General features: G+C 45.5%; 1 protein-coding gene and 1 long non-coding RNA gene across 5 annotated transcripts in view; one reads left to right on the top strand and one right to left on the bottom strand.

The window, feature by feature from the left end:
* The window catches only part of LOC118533873 (zinc finger and SCAN domain-containing protein 30), a 508,183-nt gene that overhangs the window by 128,305 nt on the left and 352,697 nt on the right, over positions 1-27,181 (bottom strand). The gene's annotated exons all lie outside the window — the stretch shown is intronic.
* The window catches only part of LOC118533882 (uncharacterized), a 146,264-nt gene that overhangs the window by 45,866 nt on the left and 73,217 nt on the right, over positions 1-27,181 (top strand). For both annotated transcript variants that reach the window (XR_013443337.1, XR_004916409.2), the window contains exon 3: positions 23,566-23,719. This is a non-coding gene — a long non-coding RNA (uncharacterized LOC118533882). The remainder of the gene's footprint in view (positions 1-23,565; positions 23,720-27,181) is intronic.

The raw sequence follows: 27,181 nt of genomic DNA, 5'->3' as shown, positions 1-27,181 counted from the left end.
CCTCAGAATGTGATCTTATTTGGAAATAGGGTTGCAGATGTCAGTAGTTAGGATGAGGTCATTCGGGTGGGCCCTCATCCACCATGACTGGTGTCCTTATAAGAAGAGGGAAGATGATATGAAGACAGACACGCAGGGAGAACACCATGTGAAGACGCAGGAACACAGAGACACAGAGGGAAGACAGCCATGGGAAGATGGAAGTAGAGATTCGAGTGACACTGCCACAAGCCACGGGTGCCTGGGTTACCAGAATCTGAGAGAACCAAGGAAGGATCCACCCCTGGAGACTTCAGAGAGAAGATGCCCCAGCTGATGGCTTGATTCTGGGCTTCCAACCTCCAGAACTGTGAGAGAATACATTTCTGTTGGTTTAAGCCACCCAGTTTGTGGTTCTTTGTTCTGGTAGCCCTAGGGAACGGAGAAGCATGGTGTGCATGTTTTGTCATGCTTCACTCCATCCTCCTGGTTCCCTGCATGGTCATGCCAGGGGGGCCAGTGGCTTTAGGAAGCAGGCACATTTTATAGACTTAGATTTTTACAAGACAGCCTTTTGGTTTCGCCCACAATTTCTTACACTTATCAGCATCTCATATGTTAGAGAGGAAAGTATCTTTCGTGCTCACTGTGCAAATACAGCTGTTTCTTAGGCACTGTTGAAGAACTAGCTGGGCCTGACTCTGTGACTCTGTAACAGAAATGGCAGGAGTATGAGGCTGGTGCCCTGGATATGAAGCGCTGTCCTGGGCAGAAGCCAAGCAGGAAGTGGACTGAGCAGTGTGACAGTGGCATGTGGCTGCCTCTCTGGACACTGTCCCACCTCCTCCTTGCTCATACAGGCTGCTCCCTCTGCTGGGGACTGTCCAAGCTGGCTCTTTGTCCCACTGAATGGCTCAACCCAAGTGTCACCTTCCACCTAAGGGAGTTCTATTGTCCCCCTTGCTATTCACATCCTTCCCAGCCCATTCTTTGTTTGCTTCCTAACCTTTATTATGATTTGTCACTATTTGTTTATTTGCCCACTTGTTTATGGCCATAGTGAGCTCTCTGAGTATAAGAGCTATTCCAGGTTTACTCCCACTCTATCTCTGTACTGGGCACCGGTCCCCAACACATAGCAAGTGCTCAAAACCTCCTGAGGAAGGCATTCCTACTTGAAAGACTCAGTGACGTGCCTGTGAACACGCTGGACATCATCCAGGGCATTCTTCTTTCTATTGTTCTAAACCACTAGACTCCCAGACCTGCCTCCCATGGGCCCCCAGGCTTAATGATAAGTTGTAGCCTAAGGTTCCTGTTCTTTGGTGGTTCCTCATCTTCGCCTTTCTGACCCTCACCCTCAACCACGCTGTATGCTCTCCATGGGTCACCAATGTAGACTCGGGCTTTGGGGACCAGTGCTTCTTCAGGAGGCTCCTGCAAGCATTCCCAAACATCTAAGTGCATGCGCACTCAGGAAAGATATAGACAGGGCCCGCCAGGGCAGGGGAGACACTTAGGATCATCCAGGGTGCCTGTTGTGGCCTCCTTACTGTCTTCCTGCTTCTGCCCTGGCCCCAACAGTCTATTTTCCTCTCAGCAGCCAGGGGCGGGGGGGTGTCTATTAAAATGAAAGTTGGCCCATGTCACTGTGCTGCGCAGAATGACCCATGGCTCCCCTGACCACCAAGAGTGAAAGTCCAGGGGCGCCTGGGTGGCTCAGTCGTTAAACGTCTGCCTTCGGCTCAGGTCATGATCCCAGGCTCCTGGAATCGAGCCCTGCATCGGGCTCCCTGCTCAGCGGGAAGCCTCCCTCTCCCACTCCCCCTGCTTGTGTTCCCTCTCTGGCTGTCTCTCTCTCTGTGTCAAATAAATAAATAAAATCTTTAAAAAAAAAAAAAAAAAAAGGAGTGAAAGCCCAGGGCCTCACTGTGCCTGCCACGGCCTCTGGGGTCTGGCCCCAGCTGCCCCTGTGATTCATCTCCCATGCCTACCCAGATAAATGCATGTCTGTCTCCTCCACTTCCTTCAAGTCTTAGTTCAAATGTCACTTTCTCAGTGGACCCACCTGGGCCACCCTATTTTGGGAGTCATTAAACTTTTTTTTGTGAGGCAGTTGTAGATTCACATGTAGTTACGAGAAATAATACAGGCAGATTGGCTGGGCCCCTCCCGCAGTTTCCTGCAGTGTTAACATCTTGCAAACCTATAGTACAGTAGCACAACCAGGACATTGCGGTCAAGATACAAAATATGATATCGTTTACAGTTGATACAGTCAAGATACAAAATATCTCCCTCCCAGCAAGGATCACTCATACTGCTCGTTTATAGCCCCGCCCCTTCCCTTGGCCCCGCCCCCTCTATAGCCCTGGCGACCATTCAGCTGTGCTCCATTTCTATAATTTTGTCATTTCAAGAATGTCGTATAAATAGAATCATATAGTATAAGGGCACTTACACCATAAATGGTGTAAGTGCCCCTCTGGACATATAGTATGGTATAAGTCTACCCTGAGGGAGAGACTTTTTTTTTTTTTTAACTGAGAATAATTCTCTGGAGATTCCCCCAGGTTGTGGGTGTATCAATAGTTCATTCCTTTCCATTGCTGAGTAGTAAGTATCCCACAGTAAGGAGATGCCAGTTTGTTTGATCATTCCCCCTATGAAGGACAGCTGGGTTGTTTCCAGTTTGGGGTTTGGGGCTATTACAAATACAGCTGCTCTGGAAATTCATGTTTAGGATTTTGGGTGAACACAAGTTTTCATTTCTCTAAGATAAACAGCCAAGAGTACAATCGCCAGGTTGCCAGGCCATTCTATCTTGAACTGTAAACTCCCCACACATTCCCGGAAACACCCAACATCTTTCACCCTGATCTACTTTCCTATTTTCCACGGCTTTCACCTTTTCATATACTCTATGAAGAGCTTACTTATTTATGAGGTGTCTTCCTCATGCACCCCTGCTGTTATTCAGGGCTAGAGCATGGTAAGAAGTGCTATGCTGGCACCAGACCTGATGTCCCCTGCCTCAGGGGACTGTTTGCTGGGCTTATGAGGGCACATAAACGCCGCCGTGCCCATGAGCGGCGTCATGGGGTTGTGACGACAAGACAGAGCCCATGCATGGATTCCCCAGATAAAGCAGTCTGCTAGGCTTACAACCAAGTCACACTGAGCTCAAAAGCCAAATCAGTGCTATCCCCAAATAAAGCTTACTGCTCAGGAAAGGTTTAACTCAGAAACTGTGATTTATGACCTGGCCAAGCAGAGCTGCAGTCCGTGCAGACCCCCTACCCCCAGCCCTGCTTCGAGGCACCCACCAGTCCCAGGGGAGGGACTCATTCTGCAAATGAGCAGAAAGGATTCTAGTTAAAGAAGTCAGAGAGTTCCAGAGGCAGGAGAATCAAGACAGGACTGTATTTCATGCTGAAAAGTGAAAACCAAATAAACAAAGCTGCCTGTCGTGGCAGCCGGCCAGCTCAGCTGTGTAAGTGAATAGCAAAAACATTCCTCTGCTCTGTGGAAGCCCCTGGAAGAAATCCAGAACCTTGTGTACTTAGCCTAACTAGGGGCTTGTTGTCATTATTATCATTACCACAAATTAATCTATTTCTTAATACATTGGTTTCTTTCATTTTGCTTGACATTTGCACTGATTAGGTGAATGCTGGAACAAGTGATTAAATAATTTTGTAAAATAATGCTTTGGCTTGATTCAAAGTGGAAATGTTTATAGTGTTCCCATTAACACCAGATGATGTCAGCCTGACTATTGTGCTGCTTTTTCAAAAACACACGGGGCTGAAAAAAGCCTTCCCAAACAATCCAAAATGAGTCAAGGCTCTAAAAAGACTTTTCTCCATAAACACCCTCCTCTGTGATTTGGCCCTAGCAGCAAAACCCACGAGGATGTTGGGAGCACAGTGGCTCTGAATTGGGGATTCACACGTCTCGTCCTCTGAAGTGCCATCCAGAGAGATGACTGTGTCAGGTGCCGCCTGTGTCCCCGCCCAGCCTGGCTCTGCGGGGTCGGACATCTCTGGGCTTGGATTCCTGGGACTCCTGCCCCCCCTTTTCTTCCCTCTTCTCCCCCACCCTAAGCTAAACCAACTAAACTAACCAAGTAGCCCATCTAGACCTCAACCCTAAAGCATGAGCGTTCCTATGGAGATAGAGCTGTAGCCGCGGTGCCACAAGCTGCCACCCTCACCCAGGAACCACAGCTCCCCCCCTCAGCCCTGGACAGCTGGCAGGAGGAGAGAGTAGCCAGGCCCAGGGAGTAACCCGTGCCAGGGGGCAGTTCTCAGTGTTCCTGCCCAAGCAGATCCACCCTGTACAAGCCCCATGTGGACCTTGTCCCGGCCACGTGCGCTTCCTCAGTACCCCCAGAGAACCAGAGGAAGCATAGGAGATAATCACTGTGGTCTCTTCACAGTGTTGTGGGGTGGAGGGTGGGGTCTGAAGAGGGAGGTTTCATTGCAGGCTTCAACATGATATCTGGGGAAGATTATTTTCAACTTGTGGGGGAAAGGAAAATCCATTTCTAGAGTCCTCGATGACTAAACTATAAATGCTGAGTGAGCACTGCAGGCCAGGACAGGCAGGACCCTGCCCAGGCCTGCATCCTGGGTCAAGGAACCACAGTAGGGACCATTGTCCTCAGAATCAGAGGCCCCAGAGCCTGGATCCATAGGCCAGGCTATATTGGGCTGATCTCATGGTGGCTCCTGTATTATTCTGCTCAAGCTCCCATAACAGAGGACTATAGACTGGGGAGCTGAAGGACAGAAATTTATTTTCTCACAGTTCTGGAGGTTAGAAGTCCAAGATCAAGGACTGACAGGGCTAGTTTCTGGTGAGGACTTTCTTCCTGGCTTCCAGACAGCTCTCCTCACTATGTCTTCACACAGCTTTTCCTCCATGTGTATTCTCAGAGAGAGAGAGAACTCTCTGGTGTCTATTGATTGATTGACTGAGAGAGCACATGTGAGTGGGATAGGGTCAGAAGGAGAGGGAGAATCTCAAGCAGGCTCCAGGCTCAGTGCAGAGCCCCATGCAGGACTCGATCCCACGACACCAAGACCACAATCCGAGACAAAATCAAGAGTTGGATGCTCAACTGACAGAGCCACCCAGGCATCCCTCTGGTGCCTCTTCATATAAGGGCATTAGCCCTATGGAATCAGAGCCCCACCCTTATGACCTCATGTACCCTTGCTCACCTCCTCACAGGCCCCATCTCCACATACAGTCACATGGGGGGTTAGAGAGAGCTGGACAGGAAGAAGGAACAGGCCATGATGCATCATATGTAGCCAACTAGCCTGCATATGAGAAGGCCAGGCATCCTCTCCCCACTTCCCTCCCCATGCGGTGGGGAGAATACCATGAATGCTGTGCCCTGTGCGGTTGTGCAGCACTTGCAGGAGCTCATGTATGTGGAGCCTTGAGCAGTAGAGGGAGAAGCACTCAGGAGGCAGAGGCAGGAGGAGATTAATCTCACTTTTTCATGGTGCCCCAGGGAACAGGCCTAGCTGCCATCTCTCTCTGGCCTTATGCCTCCCCACTATCTGTTTCTAAACCTAGACTCTGAAAGAGCCACCATGTGTCTGTGGACGAAAATTAGGGACCTACTGCCCTTGCGGCTGTTGAATGCAGAGCAACCTAGAATGTGGCCTGCGGTGCAGGGCAGCTTGGTGGACCTAGCAGCTGCATGGACCAGCAAGAGAGCTGCCTGCCTCAGGAAAGAGGGTGTGTGTGTGTCTGTGTGCACGCACGTGCGTGCGTGTATGTGTGCGCATGCACATGTATGTTGGCAGTGAGGGTCGTTGCTCTGAGTCCTAGCAATTAGCTGTGACTCTGGGAGGCCGGAAACATGGCCCAAGCTGACAGTACAATTCAGCACCTTGGGTCCCACTGTTCCCAAAAGCCTGTAGTCCTGGCCTAGGACAAGGCCCCGAAGAGACTGGGGAGCCAAGTGGGGGAGACATGCATTATGGCAGATGTCTGAGCAGTGTGTCCCCAGAAACCAAGGCCCTTTGTAGAAGTGTGTATGTGAGTATGTGTGGGGGAGGGGTTAGTTAGTGTGTAACACTGATCCCCACTCTCTCCTGTCCCCTTGAGAAGAGAGAACCCAAGAAGAAGCTGAAGCAGAGACTTGTGATCCTCACATGGGGTGGGGAAGGCAACTAGGCCCTTCTGCAGCCAGCACTCCTAGCTGGGTAGCTGGGGAGGTAGATACCTGCTTCTACCCTTAGCAGAAAAGAGGCAAGAGGACTCAAGCTTTTAGAAAAGGTAACGATATTTTAAAAGAAGAGTAAAATTACTTAACTGGCAGCCACAAAGAGGTGTCAGGATTCTCCAATATGGTGTGGACAGCCAGCCCTAATCTGAGTTATATGATGTATGCTAGCCCCTCAGTTACCTGAGTTGGTCATGGAATATGCTAGCCTCAACAAGACACCTATGCAACAGGTTTCTAGAGTCTCCGAGGTATGCTAGGCCAGTAAAGCCCTAGAGATACAGCAAACCAGACAGAGTCCCATCCCATGGAGCTTGCACTTAAAGCGGGAGGAGACAGACAATGAGCCACTAACAGAGTAAATCAGTAAATTTCACTGTGTACCAGAAGTCAGATCGGTGCCACAGAAAAAGAAAAGCCAGAAAAATAAAAAGAAGAGAGGTGGGCAGTGATAGGGCGGGTGGAACAGGTTACAATTGTGGTCAGAGAAAGGCCTCCGGGGAAGGTGACATTTGAGAAAAGACGGAACAGGAGTGAGCCAAGTGGATATGTGGAGGAAGAGCCTTCCAATCAGAAAGAAGAGCCAGTACAAAGGCCCTGAGGCAAATAAGATAAGGGAGAGTTCATGGGTAAGGTTTACATGGGCCAATATGGAAGAGTGGAAAGAGAATGGTATCCACATAAATCAGGGCCCTCCTCCGTGTGAAGTTCAAAAAGTCCCCTCACCTGATTATCTGAGCCACAGGCCTTCCCAGGCCGTGAGGCCAGCACCTCATGAAGAAAGACTTTATCTCACTGAGCACATCCCACTCAGTCTCTGGACTTGATTCCAGATTGCTAATTTCAGTCATTACGACTCTGTTTCCCAGCAGCTCCTTGCCTCACCTTCCCCTGTGGTGGGTGAGCTTTTCTTATGTCTGCTTTACCTTTCACTCCCCTGATCATGGTTCACACTCCTCTAGGTACACTCTGCTTGGCTCCCTCCAACCCCACCCTCAGAAGGGTCTCCTGACTCAGTCCAGCTGCTGGAAGCTTTTACTTCAGAATCTAGAAAACACACTCCCACTCCCAGGTTTTCCTGGACCCAGAGTCGGGGTCAGGACCAGTTAGCCCTCACAGAGCATTAGATGAAATGATTCATTACATCTTTCCTGGATCCCAAGAGAAATCTTGAAAAATGTAATACATTCCTCACTGCCTTAGAAGCCAAGGCAATGGACACCTTTTACCCTTCTTGCAAAATGCAATCACGATTACAATACTATAGAATCTTTTTTTTTTTTTAAGATTTTATTTAATTTGAGAGAGAGAATGAGAGAGAGAGAGCACATGAGAGAGGGGAGGGTCAGAAGGAGAAGCAGACTCCTTGCTGAGCAGGGAGCCCGATGGGGGACTCGATCCTGGGACTCCAGGATCATGACCTGAGGCGAAGGCAGCAGAATCTTAACACATTTGGATAGGTCTTTGGGAACATTCATCGCGCTCTTCTTCAGAGACACAAAGGAGATGGAGACCCCAGGGAAGATACTGAAGTGTACCTGCTTGTAGAAGCATATGCTTTCAGCTTGTTTTTTCATTTGTGCTTTTGTTATTTGACTTGTTCTCACTAAAGTAAAATGGAGATCTCAGCTCTGCCCCTCCTGAGCAGCAACATCTAGAAAAATTCCTTTCTGACTGAGAGATGCTGTTTCTCTCAGCAAATTTCCTCCTCACAATAACTCTTGTTCAGCACTACCAAACCCTCTGAGGTACGCATCAGTCTACACCTTATCTTCTCATCCGGGCTTCCTGCCTGCACAGGCTCTCCCACTGATTAGACTGTACTCTCCCTGAGGGAAGGAGCAGAACACCGTAAACCTCTGTAGGTATTGTCTTGGCCACTGAGGAGCCGTAACATGGCAGGCCTTCAACAGACCTACTGAAGTAGCTCTAAACCGCTTCTGAGGTTCCTGTCAGAACAGCCCAAATGTCTCATCACTTCTAGGGGCCTGAACTCTCAGGCTCGACAGAGAAATGTCTTCATGCCCCACAGCAAAGTTGTACAGAGTACAGTTATTTATGTGGGATTTGTACCCACAGGTAGCTATGCTATAAAAGCAAACATCTGCAAAATCTCTAAGGCTTAAAAGGATAATGTTTTATTCCTTACTCATACTCCAAGTCCGCCATGGGCAGCTGGTGACTCTGCTTTGCTCTGTGTTGCTCACTGAAGAATTCAGGCTGACAGTCTCCCCAGTGGGGAGCATCGCTGTTGTTGTGATGGAGTGTATTAGTTTTCTATTGCTCCTATAACCAATTATCACAAACTTAAGTAGCTTAAAACAACACAAAGTTATTGACTTAGTTAGGGAAGTCCAAGTCCAAAATGCACTAAAATCAAGGTGTTGGCAGGGCTGCTTTTCTTCTGGAGGTCTAGGGGAGAATCTGTTTCCTTCCTTCTCCATCTTCTAGAGGCCACCTGCATTCCTTGGCTCATGGCCCTTTATCCATCTTCCATCAGAGCAAGCAGTGTAGCATTTTCAAATCTCTTTCTCTTTCTCTCTGTTACTTCTGCTACCATCTCTCACTCTGACTCTTCTGCCTACCTCTTATGAGGGTCCTTGTGATTACACTGGGCCTACCTAGAGAATCAAGGGTAATCTCTTTATGTCAAGACTCCCAGCATTATCACATTTGCAGTATGCTCTCTGTCCAGTGAAGTAACATATTCACGGGTTCCAGGGATTAAGATGTGCACATTTTCGGGGACCATTATTCAGCTTACCACACAGAGTGACAGTGTCCAATCATACACAAGGATATTTGCCTTGAAGCATTCACACTTTACACATTTCTTTGGTCAACCAAGTCACATGGCCATACCTAACTTTTATGAGGCAGGAAGTACAATCTCTCATATATAGAGAATGAAGAGAATAAGAAGAAACACCTTCAGTTCTTCTTCAGGATTAGGAATGAAGAAGAATGCAAAAGGCCTTCAGGACCATGACAGCAACAAAAATAAATCTAGATGAACTAAGAACCATACATTTCTATTTGGTGAATGAGTTGTAGATACAGGGAAGCCTGACTAACTGAATTTTAGGTGGAGATGAGCCCCTCATCATTAAGCCAACCTAGCCTGGGTGCAGGTAGGTAGAAGAACAGGCCTGCTATAGAAGAAGACACTGTGGCTGGGAGGCAGCCAAGCTTTAAATGACAGTTAGGTTATGATTAAACAAGAGAAAACAAATATAAACCCACAAACCCAAGAAGCTGAGCAAGTCAAAGGCAAAGTAAATACAAAGAAAAACACACTCAGGCACTTTGTAGTCAAAGTGCTGCAATAAAGTTAAAGAAAAATGTTAAAAGAAGCAAAAGGAAAAAGACACATTATATACATACAAAATTAAAGCTGACATCTCATCAGAAACAGTGAAGGCCAGAAGACAATGGAACAAAACCTTTTAAGTCCTATAAGAAAAACACCTGCAACTTAGGGTCAGTAAACTATAACTACCAAAAATAGCTTTTAAAAATTAAGGCAAAATAAGGCATTTTTAGATAAACAAAGGCTGAGAATCATCTTTATCAAATTCACACTACAAGAAATGTAGGTTGATAGAAAATGATATCATTAAGTCAGTGAGAGAAAACACAAATTTCAAACATCAGTATTAAGAGGGGGTTTCACTAGCAGTCATGCAGACATAAAAGATTAATAAAGGTTAATAGTTTTTGAATAATTTTATGCTAAAAAGTACTAACAAGTTAGATAAAATAAATTCCTTGAAAAACAATATTTATCAAAACTGACACAGGAAGAAATAGAAAATCTGAAGATCTCCATGTTGATTTTTAAAATTGAGTGTGCACCTAAAACCCTTTTGTGATTGAAACCTTTTCCAGTCACAGATGGTTTCACTGGTAAATTCTATCAAACTTGCAAGGAAGCAATTATACCAACTGTACACAGACTGTTTCAGAGAATAGAGGAGGAAACCATTTCCCAATTTTTAAATTTTTTGGCCAGCCCAACCCTAATACCAAAAGCATACAAAGACATTACCAGAAGAGAAAACCACAGACCAATATCTCTCATGAACACAGACATAAACATCCTTAACAAAATATTAGCAAATTTAGCCCAGTATTCTTTTTAAAAAGGATAATACAACATGACCAAAAACAGGGAAATTTCCCCAGGAATGTAAGGTTGTTTAAGTTTTTTAATAGCAATCAATATAATTCATCACATTGTCAGAATAAAAGAAAAATCATATGAGCATCTCAATAGATACAGGAAAAGCATTTTACAAAATTCAATGGTTCTTCAGGATAAAAACTCTCAGCACACGAGGAGTAACAAAGAAACTTCCTTAAAAAAAAAAAAAAACTTCCTCAACCTGATAGAGCGAACTTCAAAAAACCTACAACTAACAGCATACATAATGATGAAATATTGAAAGTTTCACCTTAAAATGAAGAGCAAGGTAAGGCTGCCTACTCTCACCACTTCTATTCAACATTGTACTGGACATCACTATTCACTGGGACAATAGGGCAAAAAAAATAGGCATAAAGATTGGGAAGAAAGAATTAAAATTGTCTAGAACTAGTCTTGCATTCAGCAAGGTCCCAGAATACAAAATCAATATTCAAATGTAAATTGTATTTCTATGCACTTGTAGCAAACAAGTAAAAATTAAATTTAAAAATACCATTTCACAAAAAGGGCCAGAGGGAACACTTTGGGGTATTGAAATCTTGTTTATGATGGTGGTAATGCACAGTCTGAAAATAGAGAAAGCAATTCTATTAGAAAAGCACGAAAGGAATAACATACATAGGAATAAGGAGGCAAAAGACTTGTGTATCCTGAAAACTACAAAACATTGCTGAAAGAAATTAAAGTAGACCTAAGTAGAAAGACATCCCATTTTCATGTATTGGAAGACTTAATATTGCTATGCTGACAGTAGTACCCAAAGGCAATATGTAGAGTCAATGCAATCCCTATCCAAATCCCAATGGCATTTTTTTTTTTTTTACAGAAATAGAAAAGCCTAAAATTTAAATGGAATCTTAAGAGATTCCAATTGCCAAAATAAATTTGCAAAGAACAAAATTGAAGGGGCGCCTGGATGGCTCAGTCGTTAAGCGTCTGCCTTCAGCTCAGGTCATGGTCCCATGGTCCTGGGATCAAGCCCCGCATCGGGCTCCCTGCTCCACGGGAAGCCTGCTTCTCCCTCTCCCACTCCCCCTGCTTGTGTTCCCTCTCTCGCTGTGTCTCTCTCTGTCAAATAAATAAAATCTTAAAAAAAAAAAAAAAGTTAAGTTCTCCCGATTAAAAAAAAAAAAGAACAAAATTGAAGGACTCACACTTCTTGATTTCAAGTGAACAGACATTTCTCCAACAAAGATATACAAATGGCCCAAAAAGCACATAAAAAGATGCTCAACATCATTAGTCACCAGAGAAATGAAAATCAAAATCATAATAAGATATGCCTTCATACTCACTAAGATAGCTATAATAATTATAAAAAACAGCAATAGAAAATAAACTCTGTTGGAGGGGATATGGAAAAATTGGAATTGTCATGCATTGCTGGTGGGAATATAAATTGGGTAGCCACCGTGGGAAAGAGTTTGATGGTTCCTGAAAAAGTTAAACATAGAATTACCAAACGATTCAGCAATTCTACTACTAGGTATATACCAAATAGAATTGGGAAAAAGTATTCAAGCAAAAACTTGTACATGAGTGTTCATAGAAGCACTATTCATGATAGCGTAAAGGTGAAACAACCCAAATGTCCATCAACTGATGGAGGGATAAACAAAATGTGGTTTATCCATACATATAATGGAATATTATTCAGCCATAAAAAGGACTGAAGTACCGACACCTGCTACAACATGGATGAACCTTAAAAACATGATGCAAAGTGAAAGAAGCCAGATGCAAAAGGTCACATATTACATGATTCCATTGATAGAAAATGTCCAGAATCGGTAAATCCATAGATACAGAAAGTAGGTTTGTTGTTGCCAGGGACTGGGGAGAAGAAGAAATAGATACTGCTGATGGATGCGGTTTTGGGTGGGGCATTATGGAAATGTTCTAAAATTAGATAGAGGTGATGGTTGCACACCATTGTGAGTATACTAGAAACCACTGAACTGTATGTACACCTTTAAAAGGTTTTTATTGTATGTAAATTATATCTCAATTTTTAAAATTCTATGTGAAATAGAACTGCACACCAAAAAAGTGAATACTACCTCTGTCCACCTATTAGAATGGCCAAAATCCAGAACACTGACAATACCAAATGTGGAAAAGGATGAGGAGCTAAAGGAACTATCATTCATTGCTGGTGTGAATGCAAAATGGTACAGTTACTTTGGAAGACAGTTTGACATTTCATACAAAACTAAACCTGCTACGTGATCCAGCAGTCATGCTCTCTGGTATTTACCCAAAGCAGCTGAAAACTTATGTCCACACAAAAACCTTCACAGGCATGTTTATAGTGGCTTTGTTCACAATTGCCAAAACTTGGAAGCAACCAAGATGACCTTCAGTAGGTGAACAGATAAATAAACTGTGCTGTATCTAGCCAATGCAGTATTATTTATTACTAGAAAGAAATGAGCAGGGGAAAAAAGAGTGATCAAGCCATGGAAAGAAATGGAGGAAACTTAAATGCATATTACTAAGTGAAAGAAGCCAATCTGAAAAGGCTGTGTATAATTCCAGCTATATGACATTCTAGAAAATGCAAAACTCTGGAGACAGTAAAAAGACCAGTGGTTGCCAGGGGTCGGGGGGGAGAAAGGGATGAATAAACAGAGCACAGAGGATTTTTATGGCACTGAAAATACCCTGTACAATACCACCGTGATGGACACATGTCATTATACATTTACACAAGCCCTAACGTCATACTCAAAGTAATTAGTTCAAGATGGATAACAAATCTAAATAGAAAAGGGAAACTAATGGTTCTAAAAGAGAGCATAGGAAAATACCTTCATGACCTTGAGGTCGGCAAATATTTCTTAGAATACAAAAAACACTAACTGCACAAGAAAAATAGTGATCAAAAAAAGGGCATCAAAATTAAAACTCAGCTCATCAGAAGATAGCATTCAGAGAATGAAAAAAATGCAGAGCCCGGATGACCCACTACAGCCGCAGGTTCCAGCAACCTTTACCGGCATCTCAATCTCCTCTTCCAAAGGCTTGAACCATGTAAAAGACCGTGTCAGCTCCTACCCATCTTTTCTCACTTAGAGTGACAGATTGACAGTTTGTAAAGCAAATGTCTGGCCCCGACCAGTTCAAGAGCTTTCCTGTCTAACATTAGTTTCAGGAGTACAACATAGTGATCCAGTATCTCTCTACAACACGCCGTGCTCACAAGTGTAGCTACCACCTGTCACCATACAACACTATTAACAATTCCATTAACTACATTCCCTATGCTGTACCTTTAACCCCATGACTTATGCATTCCATAACTGGAAGCCTGTATCCCCCACTCCCCTTCACCCATTTTGTCCATCCCCCCACCACCCTCCCCTCTGGCAACCATCAATTTGTTCTCTGTATTTATGGGTCTGTTTCTGCTGTTTGTTTTGTTTTTTAGATTCCACATATAAGTGAAACCATATGGTATTTGTCTCTCTCTGACTTATTTCACTTAACATCATACTCTAGGTTCATCCATATTGTCGCAAAGGATAAAATCTCATCCTTATTCATGATTGAGTAATACAGTCCATTGTGTATATATACACATCTTCTTTATCCATTCATCTATAGGTGGACACTTGGGTTGCTTCCATATCTTGGCTATTATAAATAATGTTGCAATAAACGTAAGAGTGCAAATATTTTTTTCATATTAGTGTTTTTGTTTTCTTTAGGTAAGTACCCAGTAGTGGAATTACTAGATCATATGATATTTCTATTTTTCATTTTTTGAGGAACCTCCATACTGTTTTCCGCTGTGGCTGCACCAATTTACATTCCCACTGACAGTATATGAAGGTTCCTTTTTCTCCACATACTCACCCACACTTGTTACCTTTCTTGTCTTTTTGATTCTAGCCATTCTCAACCTTTTTAATATTCAATTGGTAGTCAAGTTCCAGGTGCAGAAGGCCTTAAGAACCACATTTTGAATATCATAATGAAATTGACAGTTCTGAAACTGCCTGCATCACACCTCAGCTTGCTCAAGAAGCATCTTCTGTAAATTGTATACCATGAATACTACGGCACCTCACAAAATTCTTTTACATGAAATTTCACATAAGCTGCACAACATGCAGGATTATTACCTTCATTTTCATTTCACATTAAGATTTCTAAGCATTCTTGTAACCTACCCTCCTAAGTGAAGGCCTGGAGCTTAAACCCAGATCCTTGGCCTCCAAATCCAGCACTTCCCACCTCATTGTCAGGCCTGGCTGTGAAATGATGGTGAAAATATTATCAGTCACTAATTCTGCTTTGTCAGCAAGGGGACGAATCCATTTGCAAACAGCATTTAGCAGAATTTACAGAATAGTGGGGAAAACAGTCGGACGCTTTGCCCATCCCAACATGACCATGCGCGGAGTGAGCAGCTGCCAACACTGGGCCGCCACAGGCTCTAAGAAACCTCGGCTGTTGTTTTATGGAAGTAAGCAGCACCTGGACCCCCAGACAGGAGCAGACCAGCCAGGTTTGCTTCAACGGGGGATCACTGGTCACCAGCAGAGGAGAAGTGAGCAAACCGCCTAAAGAGAGAATCTCATCAGGCCATCCCTCTGGGTGTGGGCCTTTAAGATGTGGACGACAGTCCGTTGCTCTGCAGCTTTTTGATTGGCTGATTGTTTCATTTTGAAATGCCGAAGCCATTGCTAACTAAATGAGACAAACTGTGAGGAGCGTTTGACAAGGGATTGGGCATCCAGAGGACTCGTTAGAAGTCCTGCTGACAGCCCCCTGGTTTCTGCCCTGACTCCTACACAGGTGAAGGATGTGCGCGAGACAGGGAAGAACAGGAAGCCAGGAAGAAGCTGGTAAGGGGTAAAGCGTAGGGGGACAGGACTGAGGTGGGAAGAAGCCCAAGAGGCAAGCGAGCTGGAACGACTGCTGGCAAAACAAAACAGTGAGATGTTAGCCTTGCCGCGATGGGGCAGGTATGCGTGCCGGGGCACAGGGCATATTTCAGGGTATCAAAGGCATTGGCCAGCCCGTTATTTTCCTTTCAACCGAAAGTCTTCCATAACTTGATTCCATGATGCTAGAATGATGTGTCACATGCCAAATAGGTACATCAAGGCACTACTGTTTGAGATATTCCTACTAACAAGAAAAGCTTCTCCCCACTTGCCCTTGATAATCTCTCTCCCCTTCTCAAATCCTACCATCCCCATTAAACAACAGCACAGGAAACTCATGGTGGATACAACCAGAGTAACATATATTTACAGCCTCACAAATTACTCCAGGAGACAATGGGCCAGACTTTGCATATGCACAATAAGATGAGGAATCTGTTTATCTGGGTTTTGTCACATCTAGCTGTTACTGGAGATTACTGCTTCATTATCACAGTTCCTACAAGGTAGAATGTGGTAGAGCCGGTGAGCATTCTGAGTCATTTCCAAAAATGCTCTTAATGGAAGTTCTGCAAATAATACTATTTCTTAAGGGAGAAACAATTTTGACAACAATTTCCTTTTTTCAAGTGGCACCAAGTAACAGATTACTTTTTGAATTAGAAACAAATCGAACCAGAATTTTTTTTTTTTTTTTTTAGATTTAATTCTTTATTTGAGAAAGAGAGAGAGAGCGTGGGAGGGAGGGGCAGAGGGAGAGAGAGTCTTTTAAGCAGACTCAGAGCTGAGTGCAGAGCCCATCTCAGGGCATGATCTCACAACCCTGAGATCACGACCTGAGCCAAGAGTGGGACGCTTAACTGACTGTGCCACCCAGGCGCCCCCAAACCAGAATTTTTAAAGTGAATGGACTGTGGAGTGTATAATAGATATTTAAAAAACAGTAAAGGAGGCTAAAGTGGATAAGTTTCACTTAGTAAGTAGCTGATACTCTATTATGCCTGTGGTTTGAAAGGCAGCATTTAGGATCCATGATAAAATTTTCTTCGATGACATGTGATCCAGCAGTTGCTGTCCCATTGGGGGTTTTAGGATGACTTTTTTTTTAAAGATTTATTTATCAGGGGCCTGGGTGGCTCAGTCGGTTAATAGTCTGCCTTCGGCTCAGGTCATGATCCCAGGGTCCTGGGATCGAGCCCCACATTGGGCTCCTTGTTCAGGGAGTCTGCTTCTCCCTCTGCCCCTCACCCCGCTTGTGTTCTCTCTCTCTCACTTTCTCTCACTCTCTCTCTCAAATAAAATAAAATTAAAAAAAAGATTTACTTATGTAAGAGAGAGTGAGAGAGCAGGGGAGGGGCAGAGGGAAAGACACAGACTCCCTGCTGAGCATGGAGCCCCACATAGGGCTCCCTCTCACAACCCAGAGATCATGACCTGAGCCAAAATCAAGTTGGACACTCAACTGACTGAGCCACCCAGGTGCCTCTAGGATGACATTTTTAAAAAGCTTTTATTTTTTAAATAAACTTTTAATTCTAGAACAGTTTTAGATTTACAGGAAAGTTGCAAAGATAAAGAATTGCCACATAACCCCACAAGAATGCAGTTTCCTTGATTATTAACTTCTTATATTAGTACAGCATATTTCCTAGAATTAATGAAGCAATACTGATACATTATTATTAACTAAAGCTCATACCTTCTTCACATTTCCTTAGTTTCTGTTTAATGTCCCTTTTCTGTTCTGGGATCCCATTTAGGATGCCATATTACATGTAGTCATCATGTTTCCTTAGGCTCCTCTTGGCTGTGATGGTTCCATAGGCTTTCCTTGTTTTTGATGACCCGGACAATTTTGAGGAGTGCTGGTGAGTTCTTTTGTAGAATATCACTCAATTGGGATTTGTCTGAGGTTTTCCTCATAACTGGACTGAGCTTACTGGATTTTGGAGGGAAGAGCACAGAGGTGAAGTGCTATTCTCATTATGTCTCATCAAGAGTGGGTGCTGCTATCAACATGACTTACCACCGTGGCCGTTAATAGGGTGATGTTTTACCTCACCGAGGAAGCAGGGAGCTCCCTGAAGGCTAGGCCAGAACCCTAGCCCCCAGGTGTGTGTAGGAGAGGTTGTAGGGAGAGGGGCCTGAGCTCCAAACTCCACGACAGATTTAAAAAGTGGAGAAACCTGATGAGGCAGGTGCCTATCCCTCCCAAGAGGCCCCACTGATCTACTCTGCCGAGTGACAAGATTGCTTCCAAGGTGGGAGAAGGTGTCCTGTGCCCTAGTACCACCTGGATGCCCAGGAAGGGTTTTGACTGCAAGGAAGCCCAGTGACTGGGGGTGGGGGTGTTGTGGGATGGGGCAGGGGTGGGGGTGAGGGGTGGTTCAGGTGGGAGTAATTTATGAATGTGGATATTTACTTAGCAGGCAGAGGCTATGTTTAAAATGCAAGCCCATTTAAAGGAATATTCTGGGTCAATCAAGGCACAAGCATGACACAGATATGGCACAAACCAGTCTGGTAGGAGAAGCATGTCTGAGGTTTGAGTCCATGGGCTGGAAGCCACAGAGCGTGGGGCACCCAGGCTACCCTGAAAAGGGTTCCACACAGCTCATGGAAGGCAGGGCTCTGGAAGGCAGGAGGCCGCCAGGCCTGTAACGAAGCTGTCTGTAGAGCGCACTGGCCGTCAGCCCTGCTTCCTTCCCGATCTCCGCTGTGCTGTGGTGGCGCAGGGTTAGCATTTCCCCTCATCTCTCCTTGCTCACGCGCAAGGACTCTGCCTGGCACGCAGGCCAGAATTCTCTCGGGCCATGGCTTTCCACATATGTTCCTGCATGGAAAGTCCCCAGGCTGCCCCAGGATGTCCTCTGCAGGGTCCCATCCTGTCCTGCCGATCGCAGCTGCAGGCGACCTGCGCCACATCCCTCCTGCCTGAGTCACCGCCCAGGCCACATGCTGCCTTCCCTCCAGCGGGGCCTAGGGACCAGCCGCTGTCCCATTCCATCCTGCGGCGGGTCCCTTTCTTCTTCAAAACTGCTACATGTTGATTTTTACTGCCTACATGAAACGGCGATTTATTATCCAAGGAAAATTTTCCATACTTAAGTTATCCCCTTTCCTTTCCTACTTCCTGCTTAAGATCTAGCCTATCCCATCCCTGCTGGGCCCCACTCCTAATTACAACATTATTTGTGTACTTCTTTTTCCCTAGTTTTCCTTGACAGTTACAACACCATTTTGGTCAAAAGGCTAGCCTGTCCTTTGAGGGTGGGGGTTGGCGGATCCATGTACTCCCCAACCACCAGTCAGCACACTTCTGATCTTCTCCTTCTTGCGTATCAATGTCTTCTGTCCTTGACCACCTTACTACCCCTCTTGTGGCAGGAGGCTTCCATTCCCCATATGAATGGATGGATGAATGAAAAATGAACAAGCACGATGATGCCAAATGTCTAAACCAAGTGATTTTTAATTTGTTGAATTGACCAGAAATTTTGAGACCAGATGGATCTTATTTATCTTAAATAATTGGCAGGCCCCTGGAATTGTATCATATGGCATTTCAAGTTTAAAATACTTATAATACATAATTTGAGGCTACATTTTATGCCAATTACTAGATTCTGGAGAAGGAAAAACATGCCAATGGTTTTAGAAAATTTATGGGAGGAAAACTTAAAATTAAAAACATTCTCAAAAATAAAAAAAATTAAAGCATTGCATGTACTATAAAAAAATTTCTTCGTGGCCATTGACATTTTACCCAGATATGATGGTAATACTGCCTTGAGTCTCCACCGCATAACTTAGGTCAGGGGTTATTTATTCACTCTTAAGAACTATTCTATAAATATGGAATGCCCATTATGTATCAGGCAAGGGTACTAGTAATTTCTAGTCATTTTCCCCTGTGAAAAGGAAATAGTCCCTGGTTTACTCACTTTTATTGGCTCTACCGTGGGCCAGACCCTGCTCAGTGTCAGGCTCGCTGACCTCAAGGATCTCAGCCTGGTGACTGTGCCAGGCAACAAACATGGAGCCTGTGCACTGTGGACTTGGAATTCTGGGGCAGGGAAGACACAGGGAAGCTTTCTGGAGGAGGTGACTGCTAAGCTAAGTGCTGAGGGATAAGGGACCTCTCCAAGTGATAGTGGGCAGGGAATGAGCTTGCCACATTGTGGGAAATGAACGTTGCTTTGAACACAACTTATATGAAAGAAGACATGAGGCCAAAATGTAACTGGGAATGAAGAAGCACTCCTCTATACCCAGGATGTGGCCCTGGGGACGGTGGGGGCAGATGTGAGGCCTCAGGCCCTTCATTAGGATCTGCTCTCCAGGAAGTGGTGAGGCTTGGTGAATGGGGATTCCGGAGAAGTGAGGCACATCCTCCCAGACACCTTTCTCCTTCCCAGCCACCTCCTGACCAGCTTGGACCATGACTCCTATGTAGCCTTTGGGCACACTGCCCAACATCCCTGGGCCTCAGTTTCCTTCCTGGTTAAAGTGGGAGCATTGAAGCTGCCCTATTGGAAGCTGTTTCTTTGGGTTCTTCTCCCAGCTCTTGTAAAGTGCAAATACTGCTGGGCAAAACACATAAATGAGTTCATGCTGGCCTCAGCATCATGCCCATGGTAGCAAGAGAGTGTTTGCCTGTGGTGGTGGGGGGTGCGTGGACAGAATGGGCACCTCCTTACAGAAAGGATGGTCCAGGGCCCCTGAGGAGAAGGTGAGATGCACTTCTGAGCTCTTCTTCTGGTCCTGCCAGTCCACATTTACTCTGATGTAAAAGACAAAACAAAAACTATAGTTTTTGGAATGATGATGGGTCATAGAATCTTCAGAAATGGAAGGCATCTTACCACTCATTGCTCCCACCCTCCCTCCTCTAATTTAATCAAGACAATTTTTGTTCCTTTCCTTTAGAGTGATTCATAAGGGAACGAAATAATAGTTTAAATAAAAATCACACCTGGCAGGGCGCCTGGGTGGCTCAGTCGTTAAGCGTCTGCCTTCGGCTCGGGTCATGATCCCAGGGTCCTGGGATTGAGCCCTGCATCGGGCTCCCTGCTCAGCGGGAAGCCTGCTTCTCCCTCTCCCACTCCCCCTGCTTGTGTTCCCTCTCTCCTCGTCTCTCTCTCTGTCAAATAAATAAATAAAATCTTTAAAAAAAAAAAAAAATCACACCTGGCAAAGCCATTGAGCGTTTTTAGTCTGGCTGTTGGTTTTCACTCAAATGTTTATGAAGCATATAAGATGGGCAAGCCTCACTGCTAGGTATGACAATACCAAGAAAAGGTAGTCTAAATTAAATGTGTCCACCCTTCAGGGAAAGTGTATTGGTCAGGGTTCTCTAGAGAAAGAGCTAGTAGAATGTGCATATATATGAAGAGAAAGAGATTTATTTTAAGGAATTGGCTCACAGGAACATGGGGCTGGCAAGTCTGAAATTTTAATGGCAGACCAGCAGGCAAGAGATCCAGGGTAGGGTTGCTATTGAGTCCAAAGGCAGCCTGGAGGCAGAATTCCCTCCTCTTGGGTGGTCCTCAGTCTTTTTCTCTTGAGGCCTTCAACTGATTAGATGAGACCCACCCACATTATGAAGACTAATGATTTATTCAAAGTCTACTGGTTTAAATATTAATGTCATCTAAAAAAGCAAATCTAGACTGGTGTTTGACTCAATACTGGGCACCATGGCCTGGCCAAGTTGCACATAAAGTTAACCACCCCAGGACATTTAATTCCAGGGGCATGTGCACTTACATGGTGTCCTCATGTTCCAGCCAGGCAGAGTGCCTGTGCTCCTTCTTGCCGTCGTCAGGTAGCGCCACACCAACCGTCTTCTGCCAGAGGCAGCAGGGGCCAGAAGGAAGCCTGAGTGTGGGTGCAGGGGGCCTGCCTCACTGCCCTCCCTGCCTCCCAGCAGCGGTGTGGCTTCACGCCTTGAGCTTCAGCTCCCTCGGGTGTACAGTGGACACACTGCTATCCCGGCGTCGCAGGATCGCCGTGAGCATCACGTGAGGACAACAGCGGGGTGTGCTGTGTATTCCCTGAGGTGCAGCATTGCGCTGTCGGGGAGTGTTAGCGGCCCTGACATGTGGCGGGACAGAGGGTCTCGTGTCTTGGTGGGCAGGGCGGGCGGTGAGGGGCTTTCCTTATGGACCCAGGAAGCCTGGGAGGGAGGGTCCCACCTCAAGGACAAGCCTGCATTCCATGGGAAGGTGAATACTCCCAACCCAGAGCACCTAAATTGACTTTTTTACTCTTTTTAAAAAGACTATGTGCTCTCTCTCCCCCCAAATTCCAGAATTTCAGAGTAAAAAGTGTAAGTTCCCCTTCTTCATAACTCCTACCCCAAATCTACTCCCTTCTCCAAAGAAGACTATTCACTTCTTGGCATGAATCCTTTCACATCCTTTATTACTGATGTTTTTGTTACTACAAAAATAGGGTTCACCTATGATTTTGTGATTTTTTTCATGCACTTAGCAATATGCCATTCATGGTTTTCATGTCTAACTCTGACTTTTCGTATATCATGTTTTTTTTTCTCCCATCCAAGTACTAACCAGGCCAGACCCTGCTTGGCTTCCAAGATCAGATGAGATCGGGCGCATTCAGGGTGATACAGCCATGGACTTTTTTTTCTATTAAATTAGAGAAAACAGATAAAGAAGGAAAATAAATAAATAAGAAGCTCCTTATAATTAAAGATGAACCTTGCCGGAGGCCTAGGAAATCAGAAAGCTTCTGAGAGAGAGAAATCTGAAAGCTTCGTCTGAGGAGGGCCCTGGCCCAGGCAGTGCGACTAGGAGGGCTTGCCTTCCCAGAACCAGCGTGCGCCCGGCACTCCTGTGCACACGCTCCATTCCTTGCCCCTCTCTCCCTCTGTTCCCATAGCCATGTTTGCCTCTGAGCAAAGCCGAAGGCCCCTGCCACTCCACAAGCAGGGACAGTAGCGTCGAATTTGTGGGAAAATGGTAATGAGTGGCACAAATACTTAGGTTATTGTATCTTTGCAAAACCTTCCAGACAGGCAAGCAAGGAGTTTGGGGGGAAGAGAGCTAATGTGTACTTTTGGGACACCTCGTTTTCAAGGTCTGATATTGTCTCTAAAGGGACTTTTTCTTTGAAAAGACCAGAAACTCTGCCATCTTTATCTCTAGTTAGCAGCTTCCTCCCCAGTTGTTATGAGGGGAGATATCAGTCACCAAGGCCTTGGTTAGATCTCTGAAAAAAGCCCTTGCTGTGTTCCCTATCACAAAGCCGCAGGCCATGCCCTTCTGCATTCATGCTGGAAAGATCCAAGGCTCTGAGTCCCCCGGGCTGGTGGAGGTGACTCATCTCTCTGACCCTGAGTGGAAGAGAGTGGTGTGTTTGGTGCACACGGTGCGCCTGTCAGCAGTCAGCATCCTGTTGGCCAGGAAAGTGCAACCTCTTCCCAGGAAAGCCTTTGTCTGCTGCAGAGACAGAAGCCCCAGTGCACAGAGCCACTGAGTCATAGAAGAAAACCTGGCTGAATCCTGGGCTTCTGTGTTTGCAGTGGGGGGAAAGCTGCCCCATTTTCACACCCAGCCCTGCCACCAAAACAAGTAGACAACTTGCCCCTTTTCTGTTTTTAAGGATTCGATGGCCCGTTATTACAGGGAAACAAACAATGGTAGCATACGTGATGAATACCAAGGAAGGCATAAAGCAGCAGTGATTTTTTTTTTTTAAAGATTTTATTTATTTGTCAGAGAGAGAGAGAGAACACAAGCAGGGGGAGCGGCAGGCAGAGGGAGAAGCAGGCTCCCCGCCGAGCAAGGAGCCCGATGTGGGGCTCGATCCCAGGACCCTGGGATCATGACCTGAGCCGAAGGCAGACGCTTAACCGACTGAGCCACCCAGGTGTCCCAAACAACAACGATTTTGAAGAGGCCCAGTGGGTTGTTTCTGTTGGCCCCTCCTCTCCCTGTTACTCCGATGAAGTTCATTTATCAAAGTCCTCTCCTGTCCACCCCCATGACTCCTCTCTTCCCCTGGCCTAAGTCACAAATGGCTTATTTATTTAGCTAGTTATTTACTCCTTCCCTTATGCCATTAAAAAAAAAAAAATGAACCGGCTTATAAAAATACACAGAAGATGGAATAGATGACCAAGATAAGCCATGAAGAAGACAAGGAAAATAGTTGATAGAGCCAGCAGTAAGATCAGCACACGGAAACATCTGTCATGTGATGTTGTTCAGTTACTACAGGTGGGCGGCAAATATGGATCTAAGAGTCGCAGAAGCCAAATTTAAAAAAAATTTAAAAAACAACAGAGAAAAAAGAATCCGGCAGAAGGAGTACATTGGTGAGTTAGAAGAAGACCTGCCTTTCTAAAGCAGAGTCCAGAGGGAGGTGAGTGAGCACAGTTCACGCTTGCTGGCACATGGGCCACACTCCGAGTTAAATGCTCTTCTGACGTTTTCTCATTTGATCCTGGCAATCTGGTGGGGTAGATACTATGATGATGCTCATTTTACAGTTCAGAAAACTGACAGTTTGAGAGTAAGTTAGTAATTTGGCCAAGACCAGAGAGTTAGTCAGTTACAGAAAGGAGATTCAAAGCCAGGCCATCAGGCTCCATGTGCGGGTGCCCCACCAGGAAGCTCCCCCTGCACGGGGTATCTGCATCAGACGCAGTAGCAAGTTTTGTAGGCCTGTGTCTCCAGCAGTAGATCAACCGGTATTTTCTCAAACCACAGTCAGTCATTCTAATGCATCCCAAACCTGCTCTAGTACAAATTATTTAAACACCAGGAGAAACTTGAAGCTGAAGTCTTTGGTCTCTCCACTCCCATGCCTATGTCAGGAACTACTCTTACAGTGCTCTGGGATCACAGAACACGCTAAAGGACAACTTCACCTGCCTTGTGGTTCTTTGCTTCCAACGTGTCCTTTGTGCAATGCTTCAGGAATTGGATATTCCCTCTATTCAAGACCTCATGCTCTTCAGGCAGCAGTTCTCAAACTGCCAGCACACAACGTCAAGCTAATGCAGACCACCAATTTTAGGTAAAACTGTATTTAAATTTTTAGTATTAAAAACATCATAATCTTTTTTTTTTTAAGTAGGCTCCATGCCCAACATGGAGCCCAATAGGAGGCTTGAACTCACAACCCTGAGATCAAGACCTGAGCTGAGGTCAAGAGTCAGACACTTAATCGACTGAGCCACCCAGGTGCCCCAAAACATCATATTCTTTTAAAAAGCACTTTATGGGGCGCCTGGGTGGCTCAGTTGGTTAAGCGTCTGCCTTCGGCTCAGGTCATGATCCCGGGGTCCTGGGATCGAGCCCCGCATCGGGCTCCCTGCTCAGTGGGAAGTCTGCTTCTCCCTCTCCCACTCCCCCTGCTTGTGCGCTCTTTCTCTTTCTCTCTCTCACTGTCAAATAAATAAAATCTTTAGAAAAAAAATAAAAAGCACTTTACTATGGAGAAATTCAAACACATATGAAAGCAGAATAATATAATGAACCTCCACATACCCATCACTCAGCTTCGACAATTATTGACTCGTGGCCAATCTTGTTTCAACACTACTCCCATCCACTTCCTCTCTCCCATATTGTCCTGCAGCAAATCCCAGAGATCATATCATTCCATCCATAAATATTTCAGTGTCTCTAAAAGATACCAATCCTTTTAACATTACAAGACCATTATCACAACTAACAGTATTCCTAAGAGTTCCTAAATATCATCAAATATCAAATGTCCAGTTGTCTCAAAAATGTTTTGTCTTTTTTGTTTGAATCAGTATCCAAATAAGACCTACACATTCCTATCAGAGAGAACATTACTTTAAATAACAGTTATCATTTCACGCATTTGGAAGAGGACATCATTCTCAATCTCTTCCCCAGGTACCTGTCCTATTTGGTTAGGTTCTTTACTCCCTACTCCATCCGTTTCTTTCGTTACTCTTTATTTTTACTAAGTTAAGCACTTCCAACTCAGTTATAGGTCACTGGAAGCAGCATCCAGAGTCTGATGTCTCTTTACAATGGCCATGGATTCAGAAATGAGAAATTTCTCACTGAAAACACTTTTGGCCCAATTATAAAACAAAATTCAAAATCCAGATGGAAGTATGCTTTAACTTGGGAGACAGGAGCAAAATGGGTCCCTCTCATCCACCTGGGCCCTGGAGGGCATTTGTCCAACATTGCAAGAGGTTCTAATCTATGTGCAATAATAGATTCTTCTCCTCTTAAAGTGAAGACAAGTATCAGACAGATATTGGGAAAGAGTCAAACTCTACTTAGATCAGATTGGACCTGTTTGGTCTTATGAAAACAATCTGATTTCTCAGCTAATGTTTTCTTTTTTAAGGGGCTGAGTGTATCCTTTGGATACTATAGGCTAATGCCAGAATTGATAAGGTATCTGAGACAAATCACCTGTGGACGTGCCGTGATGGGCAAAGTCAAGTTCTCATCCAAAGCTGAGGAAGGATCCTCTTCCGGCAGAGGGGAAAGCGGAGGGGTAGGGATCAGACCCTTGGAAAGGGCAGTTAGGAGGACACTGAAAATGTCCAGGAAGGAGGTGATGTGCTCCTCAAGTCAGGTAGGAACAGGACCGGACAGAAGGGGAATGGTCAGTACGAGAGAAGAGGGGATATGGGAGTGGGGAGTAAAGAGGAAGAGGGAGGAATCGCCCACGTGCACGCACACACGCGCACACACACACACACACACACACACACACGGAACCTCCTTCCAAATTGTCCATGGCCTTGCAATGGAAAGAGCTGGCTGATCTATGGATTAGAAAACATACCCCATGTGAAATATCCACTTTGTAGTTAGAGCAACAAGGGTTCTCGACACTGGCTGCACATTAAATCACCTGGGGAGTTTGAAAATACTGTGCCCAGGCCCCAGCTCCAGCCAGTTGAATCAGAATCCCTGGGTCTTTTTACACCTCTCCCCACCATCCCCCACATTAGCGACCGAGGGGATGCTAATGTGCAGCCAGGGCTGAGAACCTCCGGGCTAGGCATGGACAGCAAGGGCTCTTTCAGCACAAATCACCTGCCTGGACTCCTGGTTGGAAGTGCTCACAGCTTGAAGCTTAGCTTGGCTCAGCTTGGACCCCTGTTGCTTGGGGTGAACTGACCTGACCTTTGGAACTCAGCCCTCTGTGCAGAGACCGGCAAGGATAGCCTGGCGGGGGAACAGGAAAGAAGGGAGCCAGGTGTCCGCACACGTGCTTCCCTCTGCCCGTGGGAGGTGGTGCTTTTCACACTTCTACGTGTCCCATTCACGAGGGGATGTTTGTCAAATGCAGATGCCTGGGTCCCACTTCCTCCTACGGTCAGAAGGCTAGGCTGCGGCCCAGGAATCTGCTTTTTAACGGGTCCCAGGTGACCCTGACAGAGGGCTCTCAGCACACATGCGCACGCGTGCACACAGCCCAGAAGCCCCGAGAGGCCTGCAGGAGCAATGGTCTGTGGGCCCCCATGAGGGACACATACGGGGCAGGGAATCCCTTTCATCCTGGACCCTGGCCCAGGAGTCTGAATAGTTAAAACTGAGGTAGCGCCCAGCAGTTAAGTGTTAGAAATGATTAGAACTTCCATCTCTAGAAATGGTTAAAATTGGATAGTGGGGCACTATCCAACTGGGGGCCTTTATGGAAAAGAAGCGGACCTGCCCCAAGTTTTCTTTGTATAATAGAAGGTGGAAGTGAAACAGGAAGGGCCCTTGGCTCACTTACTCCCTATTTCCACCAAAAGGGAAACTGGGGGATTTTCCGAGGCTGCCTCCTGGCAGCAAGTGCAGGAGCGAGAGGGGGAGCCCAAGAAGCACCTCTGGT

This window comes from Halichoerus grypus, chromosome 13 (assembly GCF_964656455.1).
Source record: "Halichoerus grypus chromosome 13, mHalGry1.hap1.1, whole genome shotgun sequence".
NCBI lineage: Eukaryota > Metazoa > Chordata > Mammalia > Carnivora > Phocidae > Halichoerus > Halichoerus grypus.
The sequence above is the reverse complement of the archived record's forward strand: the minus strand, read 5'-3'. Positions and strand labels throughout refer to the sequence as shown.